Genomic DNA, 10,990 nt, shown 5'->3' on the forward strand with positions numbered 1-10,990 from the left:
TGCTTGGCATGGAAATGTGAGTCGGACAAAGCCCACCACCAGAAGCTAATTATAATCTGGTACAACAGAATGATCAGTAAACATATACAATACAAAAATTACAAAAGCTAATCACAACACAATGTGAAAGGAATACAAAGTACAAGAGCGTAAAGGAGAAAATGACTGTATTTACCTGAGTTGGAGCAATGTGGTAGCAGGTGAAGGTTGTTGGATATATGGTGACATGAGCCAGGTCTTAAAGAATAAAAAGAAATTCATCAGGGAAAAATGAAACAATAAAATTCTAAGTCAATACAGTGATCTGCTTGGAAAGGCCCAGGGGTGTGAAATATTTTAGATCATTGAGGCTATATCAGAGATTTCAGGATGGCCAAAGGTCATAAAGACAAGAGGCAGAAAACCAGGCCATGGGGATCCCTTGAATACCAGACCAGGAAATTAGACTCCATCCTGTACTCCTGGGGAGCTACATAAAATGGGAGGGATATGTGTCTTAGAAAGATCAATCTGGATGAAATGAGGATAGGTTAGAAAGCTAGAACAAGGGGCCAGCAGGTGGCATGGTGGTTAAGGCACTGGACACCCATGTGATTGACTGCAGTTTTAAGTCCCAGACCAGTGGCTTGAAACTCATACTGGGGTGTGTGTGTAAAGGTATAACCCAGGTACACACGGGTAGTTTCTTGGGATACTGGGCATCCCCTCTACTGAGCAATACTTCTCTCATTTCCCACTTTGCCCCAGAGCTCTGGGAGGGATTGCAAGCCGAGTGCGGCCTCCCTTTGTTCTGACTGCAGCTGTCTCTGCTCGAAGAGCTCTCTGAGGGCCCAGGGTAACGGTCTTGACCTTGACTGCTCACAAGAGGCTATGAAAGGGTAAACAGGCAGCCACATGAACACGATGCTCTTTAATTATGAGGTCCCACCATGGAAGGAAGGCCGGCAGACAGGCAGACACATTCCAATTACACTAATACACCTTGTAAACATCAAATATTTTTATTCCGAGATTAAAGAGAGCCTATATCCTCACAACACTCCGGAGACTGAGCATCTCAGGGCTGTTGCCAGTGCTGCTGGTGAAACAGGATTTCCTTTGGTTAAAATAGACTTTCACAAAAATAACAGCATCAAGTCTGGAGGTGGTCAAATGTGACTTCCACTACAGGCTGCCCAAAATTTCAATTGTAGTTCTTAAAAAAAATCTTTCAGAAAAGACAGAGCTTATATTCTGAGAGGAAACGGATTCATCTGTCTTTGTTTTCTTCCAATTTTTACCCTAACCATGCAGCCTGAGGTCAGTTGGTTCCCTAGGTTAAGGCTGGGTGGCAGTGGGCTATGGGGCTACACCTGGTTGCCGTGTGGGTCCCCTTCCTTCACCCATCATCAGCTATTCCTGGTCCGTAGACTGAGGCCACATTCTTTCATCTGGGTTTGCTGGGGACCAGTGGCTTCTGTGTGCCAGATCAGTTGTCTGGTTACCTGACCACTGGTTCCAAATGAGTCTGAAGAGAAAGAACAAGGTAAGGGTGGGAAACAAGAGGGAGGATCAAGCTTCCTATGCTTTGTATGTTTTAATGAAGGAGAGATTTAGGCTCTTGGCTGACCCTCAGGGAGCCACAACGTTGGTTGGTTTATTCATCAACGTATTCCCTGACTGCTCAGCTCCTCTTAGTGCGCATTGTGGTGAGTGCTTGGCATGGAAATGTGAGTCGGACAAAGCCCACCACCAGAAGCTAATTATAATCTGGTACAACAGAATGATCAGTAAACATATACAATACAAAAATTACAAAAGCTAATCACAACACAATGTGAAAGGAATACAAAGTACAAGAGCGTAAAGGAGAAAATGACTGTATTTACCTGAGTTGGAGCAATGTGGTAGCAGGTGAAGGTTGTTGGATATATGGTGACATGAGCCAGGTCTTAAAGAATAAAAAGAAATTCATCAGGGAAAAATGAAACAATAAAATTCTAAGTCAATACAGTGATCTGCTTGGAAAGGCCCAGGGGTGTGAAATATTTTAGATCATTGAGGCTATATCAGAGATTTCAGGATGGCCAAAGGTCAGGTCATAAAGAGGCAGAAAACCAGGCCATGGGGATCCCTTGAATACCAGACCAGGAAATTAGACTCCATCCTGTACTCCTGGGGAGCTACATAAAATGGGAGGGATATGTGTCTTAGAAAGATCAATCTGGATGAAATGAGGATAGGTTAGAAAGCTAGAACAAGGGGCCAGCAGGTGGCATGGTGGTTAAGGCACTGGACACCCATGTGATTGACTGCAGTTTTAAGTCCCAGACCAGTGGCTTGAAACTCATGCTGGGGTGTGTGTGTGTGTGTGCCTAAAATTCTGAGAAGACTGTGGTATGGCTATCTCCCTGTGGGAGGGGAGGTCACAGTTTCTCACTTTCCCTCTCAACCTCTCTACGGTGAATAAAATAGCCCCTATAGCAAAAATCTTTAAAAAAAAAAAAAAAAGAAGAAGAAGAAGAAGAAGGAGGCCATACTGAAAACAGGAAGACCAAGTAGGTGATTGCCTAAGTGCAGGATAACCAGGGCTTGTACTATGGTAATGACATTGAGAATGGAGAAGACAAGAGAAGTTGGAGCCAAGTTTAGGGGTCACATTTATGAGGTAGAATCATGACAGTGCTTAATGAAGGAGGAATTGCATCTAGAATGACTCCTTGCTTTTTGGGCACTGGAAAAGGAGTCCAGGGGGAGCAATTTTGAGAAAGATGTGTTGGACAATGAGTTGAGATGAGAATGTTGAGTTTGAGGTTCCTATTGCACTTTCAAGTTTAAGGCACAAGAGACAGGTCGATGCTGAATAAACACACCTAGGACTCATCCAGTTGTTAAAGTGAAGAGAACAGATGAGATCACCCACAGAAAACACATGGAATAGGAAGTTGGTAAAGGGCACGGAATCACCTTGTTCATGACAGAGAACAGCCTCAGCACTGAGGCACACTAGATATATATATCTCTTTTTTTTTTTTTTTTTTGGAAGAGGTTTTTGCTATAGGGCGTGTGCACTCGCCAGACATACAGAGAGAGACAGAAAGCGAGAAATCGCCCCCTAGGGGGGGATGGCCACGCCGTAATCCCTTTTCCTCCATTCTCCTCTCGAGATCTTGGGCACACACGCACATGTGCCCGACGTGAGTTTTAAGCCACTGGGTCCAGGACTCAAACCGCAGTCAACTACATGGGAGTTCAGTGACATAGCCATTACGCTAACTGCTGGTCCCAGTATACTTTTTAATTAGAGAGTCTAGCTTCAGCCTCGGAGGCACAGTCAGTGGCATGCTGAGTTGCAGTATAGGGGGCTCCACGGCCCGCCCCAGCTCTGGAACCCTGGCCTGGTCAACCTGAAACATACCAGGCATGTGTGTGCGTGTGTGCTTGTGCCTAGGGTCTTGATGTGCTGGATGCCTGGAGATAAGATTGTAGTCTTGAGACCCTGTTGAAGTGCCTCTCTCTCTCTCTCTCTCTCTCTCTCTTTCATACAGTATCTATCATGATAAAAGTTTTAAAAAACAGTCTGGTTAAAAAATATATTATAGGAGGGCCAGCAGATAGCATAGTGGTTATGTTGTTGGACTCCCACATGGCTGACCACAGTTCTAGTACTAGACCTGGTGGCTTCAAACTCACCCTGGGTGTGTGTGCGTGCATGCCCTAGATCTCAGGAGGAGAACAGAGGAGAAGGAACTGTGGCACGGTCATCCCGCCAGGAGGTGATTTCTCTTTCTGTCTTTCTGTCTCTCTGTCTCTCTTTCTCTATGTCTCTCTGGTGAGCACATGTGCCCTATAGCAAAAAATCTCTCCAAAAAAAAAAATTATAGGAATAAAAACCCTAAAGGAACACTAGAAATGGAGAGATTACCCTATAGTGAACTTAGATAAAATATATATACACACAAACATATACATATGTATACATTATTTTCCTTTTCTTTAAACTTTGTGTGGGAATTGCTACATTAAACATGACTTCATTTCAGGAGCCAGCAGGTGGCATGGTGGTTAAGGTGCTGGACTCACACATGACTGACTGGCAGTTCAAGTCCTGGACCTGGCAGCTTGCTTTTTCACTTCTCCCCACTCTCTCTATATCTTTCTCTGGTCAAATTAATAATAAATAAATAAGTAAGTACTTTTTTTTATTTTAAAATGACTTCAATTCTAAAATTGTCTTTACTTTTTATCAAAACTGATGAAATGCCTCTGAGCAGAAATGGATGTATGTTTTAAAGATCACCTTTTACTATGAAATAGAGTCCATGTCAAGCTTTTTTTTTTTTGCTAGAATTACTAATACATTACAAAGACGTCTATTTCTTTAGATAGAAAATAAAAGTTCACTTTCCCATAACTTGTCAGAAAGGCTGCTTCTTGTTTACTGGGGGTTTTTGTAGTTACAGCTTGAATTCGGGATGATTTTTACAGGACAAGGAAGACGTAGATCTTTCTGCAAAAGAGGAACTTGCACAATTAGTGAAAACCAAGAGTGCTGACATGAGGGGCTGGGGGAAAGGACATTACCACAGAGTCGTGATGAAGGGAAGCGCAGTCTGTGGCCACCTTCCCAGCCTGGGCTAGATGCGCAAATGACCCCACGCTTGCTTACTGATGCGCTTCACGTGTTTGACCTGATGCTTGAACCAAGTACCACAAGAAAGAGCCAAATGCCTATGTGTGCTCTAATATTGAAACCAGCTGTGCTTATTCCTCTCCGACTACCTCTCTGCCTCCCTCAAGTAGTTTGCACAGGCAAAAGGCTTCCAGGCCAGATAGGCAAAACTTCGACCTCATGGTACACGTGACTTACGAGCAAAAGTCTCTCGCAGGTTTGTTTTCAAAAATGCCCAGCAACCAGGAGCTGTGTGATATAAGAAAGGATGCCCTTCTCTTAGAAAGAGGACCTTCAGTGCAATCCCTGATCGTCCAGAATTCACTGGTTTTGCAGTAAATAGTAGCTGTCGGGCCAGAGGACCTTAGGTGTCGGGATAGATTCCAAGATGAACCTGTGTCTGGTGCACATTTCTCCGTATGTTCTCAGCCTTAGCAAGTGGATAGGTGTAACGTCGCAGCCGACCACTCACATCGCAGTCCACTTTTGTGTCTCTGACAGTAATACCTGAGGCCGGTGATTTACAAAGAAATAGAGGCTTATTCAGCTCATGTTTGGCGGTCCGAGGTCTGAGGTCAGCTTCTGGTGGCTGCAACATGGCAAAGGGCAGGGTCTTGAGCAGAGTGTCCACAAGTTTCTGCCTGTTCCTGTCTTCTTTCCCCTCTTATAAAACCACCAGAGTGCGATCATGAAGGCCCCATGTGATGGTCTTGTCACACCCTAAGGCCCCACCTTGATCAACACGAAGGGTAACAGCTAACAGCTTTATAATATTCCCGACATGTGAATGTTAAGGGGACATCAAAATTACAGGGCCCAGAGAGAGGGGGGCAGAGGTTGACGTTGGTTTCGCTGAACCTTTCCTAAAGGGCCGTGCAGCAAGTCTGTGGACAGACCCAGGGGCAGTCTGTGGCTATGTCCTCATGCTCACGAAGGGTGGGAGGGGAGTCTGTGCTCACAAGGAGGGTTCATTGCAGATTAATAGGCAGGCAACGTTGTAGAAAAAAGGGCTGAGACTATCTGACACATAATTCTTCTTTAAGTTGTGATTTAAATTTTAATTGACACATCATTATACATATTTATGGGATACAGTGTAATATTTCAAAACATTTATATACTATATAATGATGAAATCAGAATAATTATATCCATCACCTCAAACATTATAATTTCTTTGTATTAGGAACATTCAACATACTCTCCTCTAGCTATGTGGGATTATACAATAAATTATTTTTAATATGGTCACCCTACAACACTATAGAATACTAGAATTTATTCCTATCTAGCTGTAATTTTTAATACACAATGTTTAAGAACACAAGAAGTACTGTAAAGTAATTGCTATATTAATTATAAGCAATTTATGCATATTTGTGAGCAAATTTATATTAAAGAAGTAAGGAGATTTGGTTTTGAGGGGTTTCTTGGTTTAATTTATGTCTCCCCAATCACTCATAAGATACACTTTCTGTACCCAGCCTGGTTCCAGTTTCACCAGCTTTTTCACACACTCACCACAATTTTCCCTCATAAGCTTCACTAGCAACTCAGTTGAACCATTGCTGGTTTTCTGCTGGTACAAGTTAGCTCCCATTTTCAGAATTAACCTAAAGCAAAACCCATGAACATTATCTTTTTATATATACATACATTCATTTACATATATATATATATATATACACCCATATGTGCACACATTTATATGTATGTATGTATACCTGTATGCATGTGTGTGTGTGTGTATTTTAATTCTTGTCCTCAGAAACTGTAAAGACTACACATGATTTGGAAATGAGACTGTACCAAGCAATGGCCAAAGAAGAATCATCCATTCTATACCTTCTCTTTGGTCTGGTCACTCGGAAATATGATACTATCAGCTCTGATTGTTGTTGCCTGTCAGCTCACATTATTTTCAGTCTTGTATTCGCCATAGTCTATTTTCCCATCCACGTAAATTTGAGACCCCTCTTTCACATACTGATATGCCACATCTCTGAGGCCCGGCCAGAATACTGATATTCTGTGCTGCATTGTCTTTTGACTGGCATCATCCATTTGGTACATTTCCTTGTCACCTGATCTCCTGTTGCCAAAGAAAATATTGTGACTGAATTTTTTCCATCCACCTGTTTCATAACAGGGTCCTGACCTACTTGCCCAAGTAACTACACATGATTCAAAGATCTCATAGAATCAAACTGCTAGCTATTTCAGATTCATGTCTTACAAATTGATGAAGCACCTGTAATACAGGTCTTTGAAACATGGCTTCTATTTTCTTTTCTTACAATCTAATCTTTAGATCTTTCCTAACGCTCTAGCCCCAATGAACGACATCTATTTAAGAGGGAGAATCATTCACTCTGTCCATTACTGAGAACTGCCCCCGTCTGTATCAGCATATAGTCAGTGATAATAAATACTAAATACAAGATTTTAAGTTATTTAGAAATGTGATATATATATATATATATACACACAAACATATACATATGTATACATTATTTTCCTTTTCTTTAAACTTTGTGTGGGAATTGCTACATTAAACATGACTTCATTTCAGGAGCCAGCAGGTGGCATGGTGGTTAAGGTGCTGGACTCACACATGACTGACTGGCAGTTCAAGTCCTGGACCTGGCAGCTTGCTTTTTCACTTCTCCCCACTCTCTCTATATCTTTCTCTGGTCAAATTAATAATAAATAAATAAGTAAGTACTTTTTTATTTTAAAATGACTTCAATTCTAAAATTGTCTTTACTTTTTATCAAAACTGATGTGATGCCTCTGAGCAGAAATGGATGTATGTTTTAAAGATCACCTTTTTCTATGAAATAGAGTCCATGTCAAGCTTTTTTTTTTTTGCTAGAATTACTAATACATTACAAAGACGTCTATTTCTTTAGATAGAAAATAAAAGTTCACTTTCCCATAACTTGTCAGAAAGGCTGCTTCTTGTTTACTGGGGGTTTTTGTAGTTACAGCTTGAATTCGGGATGATTTTTACAGGACAAGGAAGACGTAGATCTTTCTGCAAAAGAGGAACTTGCACAATTAGTGAAAACCAAGAGTGCTGACATGAGGGGCTGGGGGAAAGGACATTACCACAGAGTCGTGATGAAGGGAAGCGCAGTCTGTGGCCACCTTCCCAGCCTGGGCTAGATGCGCAAATGACCCCACGCTTGCTTACTGATGCGCTTCACGTGTTTGACCTGATGCTTGAACCAAGTACCACAAGAAAGAGCCAAATGCCTATGTGTGCTCTAATATTGAAACCAGCTGTGCTTATTCCTCTCCGACTACCTCTCTGCCTCCCTCAAGTAGTTTGCACAGGCAAAAGGCTTCCAGGCCAGATAGGCAAAACTTCGACCTCATGGTACACGTGACTTACGAGCAAAAGTCTCTCGCAGGTTTGTTTTCAAAAATGCCCAGCAACCAGGAGCTGTGTGATATAAGAAAGGATGCCCTTCTCTTAGAAAGAGGACCTTCAGTGCAATCCCTGATCGTCCAGAATTCACTGGTTTTGCAGTAAATAGTAGCTGTCGGGCCAGAGGACCTTAGGTGTCGGGATAGATTCCAAGATGAACCTGTGTCTGGTGCACATTTCTCCGTATGTTCTCAGCCTTAGCAAGTGGATAGGTGTAACGTCGCAGCCGACCACTCACATCGCAGTCCACTTTTGTGTCTCTGACAGTAATACCTGAGGCCGGTGATTTACAAAGAAATAGAGGCTTATTCAGCTCATGTTTGGCGGTCCGAGGTCTGAGGTCAGCTTCTGGTGGCTGCAACATGGCAAAGGGCAGGGTCTTGAGCAGAGTGTCCACAAGTTTCTGCCTGTTCCTGTCTTCTTTCCCCTCTTATAAAACCACCAGAGTGCGATCATGAAGGCCCCATGTGATGGTCTTGTCACACCCTAAGGCCCCACCTTGATCAACACGAAGGGTAACAGCTAACAGCTTTATAATATTCCCGACATGTGAATGTTAAGGGGACATCAAAATTACAGGGCCCAGAGAGAGGGGGGCAGAGGTTGACGTTGGTTTCGCTGAACCTTTCCTAAAGGGCCGTGCAGCAAGTCTGTGGACAGACCCAGGGGCAGTCTGTGGCTATGTCCTCATGCTCACGAAGGGTGGGAGGGGAGTCTGTGCTCACAAGGAGGGTTCATTGCAGATTAATAGGCAGGCAACGTTGTAGAAAAAAGGGCTGAGACTATCTGACACATAATTCTTCTTTAAGTTGTGATTTAAATTTTAATTGACACATCATTATACATATTTATGGGATACAGTGTAATATTTCAAAACATTTATATACTATATAATGATGAAATCAGAATAATTATATCCATCACCTCAAACATTATAATTTCTTTGTATTAGGAACATTCAACATACTCTCCTCTAGCTATGTGGGATTATACAATAAATTATTTTTAATATGGTCACCCTACAACACTATAGAATACTAGAATTTATTCCTATCTAGCTGTAATTTTTAATACACAATGTTTAAGAACACAAGAAGTACTGTAAAGTAATTGCTATATTAATTATAAGCAATTTATGCATATTTGTGAGCAAATTTATATTAAAGAAGTAAGGAGATTTGGTTTTGAGGGGTTTCTTGGTTTAATTTATGTCTCCCCAATCACTCATAAGATACACTTTCTGTACCCAGCCTGGTTCCAGTTTCACCAGCTTTTTCACACACTCACCACAATTTTCCCTCATAAGCTTCACTAGCAACTCAGTTGAACCATTGCTGGTTTTCTGCTGGTACGAGTTAGCTCCCATTTTCAGAATTAACCTAAAGCAAAACCCATGAACATTATCTTTTTATATATACATACATTCATTTACATATATATATATATATACACCCATATGTGCACACATTTATATGTATGTATGTATACCTGTATGCATGTGTGTGTGTGTGTATTTTAATTCTTGTCCTCAGAAACTGTAAAGACTACACATGATTTGGAAATGAGACTGTACCAAGCAATGGCCAAAGAAGAATCATCCATTCTATACCTTCTCTTTGGTCTGGTCACTCGGAAATATGATACTATCAGCTCTGATTGTTGTTGCCTGTCAGCTCACATTATTTTCAGTCTTGTATTCGCCATAGTCTATTTTCCCATCCAGGTAAATTTGAGACCCCTCTTTCACATACTGATATGCCACATCTCTGAGGCCCGGCCAGAATACTGATATTCTGTGCTGCATTGTCTTTTGACTGGCATCATCCATTTGGTACATTTCCTTGTCACCTGATCTCCTGTTGCCAAAGAAAATATTGTGACTGAATTTTTTCCATCCACCTGTTTCATAACAGGGTCCTGACCTACTTGCCCAAGTAACTACACATGATTCAAAGATCTCATAGAATCAAACTGCTAGCTATTTCAGATTCATGTCTTACAAATTGATGAAGCACCTGTAATACAGGTCTTTGAAACATGGCTTCTATTTTCTTTTCTTACAAGCTAATCTTTAGATCTTTCCTAACGCTCTAGGCCCAATGAACGACATCTATTTAAGAGGGAGAATCATTCACTCTGTCCATTACTGAGAACTGCCCCCGTGAGCTCGCTAGCTCCTAACTCTATGATCATAATAAGCACATTACTCAAGCGCTTCTTTACCATATGCAAAATAAAATCCCATCATTTCTGACACAAAGAATTCATGAGCCAACTCAAACCGAGGTGGTAAAAAGACACCATCTTAGGAAAATGAAGGAAAATATAGACAGCAATGACACTGACTGGAATAATTGAGATTTAATTGAACTGAGCACAGGATGAGAGGTCGGAAACACATTCTCACCCTATTTTTGCCATTGACTCACTGAGCAGCTGCTCACTTCCTCTCTTCTCAAATCTCTCCCTTTATTTTTTTTCCCCAAGTTTATTCTTTGTTTTATTTTAATTTTGCTATCCAGTGTGTGTGCTTGCTGGAGAGAGAAAGAAATCAACCCCTGGAGGAGGATGCCATGCCGCAATCCCTTCTCTTCCACTGTCCTCTTGGGATTCGGGACATACATACACACTCACCAGGGATGATTTTCAGGTCGCCAGGTCTAGGACTTGAATTGTGCAGTTGCCCATGTGGGATTCAGCCTCTTAACCACCATGCCACCTGCTGGCCCATCAAATCTCTCTATTTTATGATTGGAATAACCCACCCACCTATCTGGGATACACAGTTAACTGTTTTGTTCATTCAAAGTACATATTTGTAACAGGTTTTATATTTGGTTAGTGTTAAAAGCTACATTTCTTAAGTATCTATTCCTCAGGAGAAAATAAGTATCCAATCTTTTTTG

General features: G+C 41.6%; 1 pseudogene; it reads right to left on the reverse strand.

The window, feature by feature from the left end:
• Positions 1–8,214: 8,214 nt before the first annotated feature.
• Positions 8,215–10,123, reverse strand: LOC102475439 (single-stranded DNA-binding protein, mitochondrial pseudogene; annotated as a pseudogene).
• Positions 10,124–10,990: the final 867 nt, after the last annotated feature.

The sequence above is a fragment of the Tupaia chinensis genome, unplaced genomic scaffold, assembly GCF_000334495.1.
Source record: "Tupaia chinensis unplaced genomic scaffold, TupChi_1.0 Scaffold000527_1, whole genome shotgun sequence".
Taxonomy (NCBI): domain Eukaryota; kingdom Metazoa; phylum Chordata; class Mammalia; order Scandentia; family Tupaiidae; genus Tupaia; species Tupaia belangeri.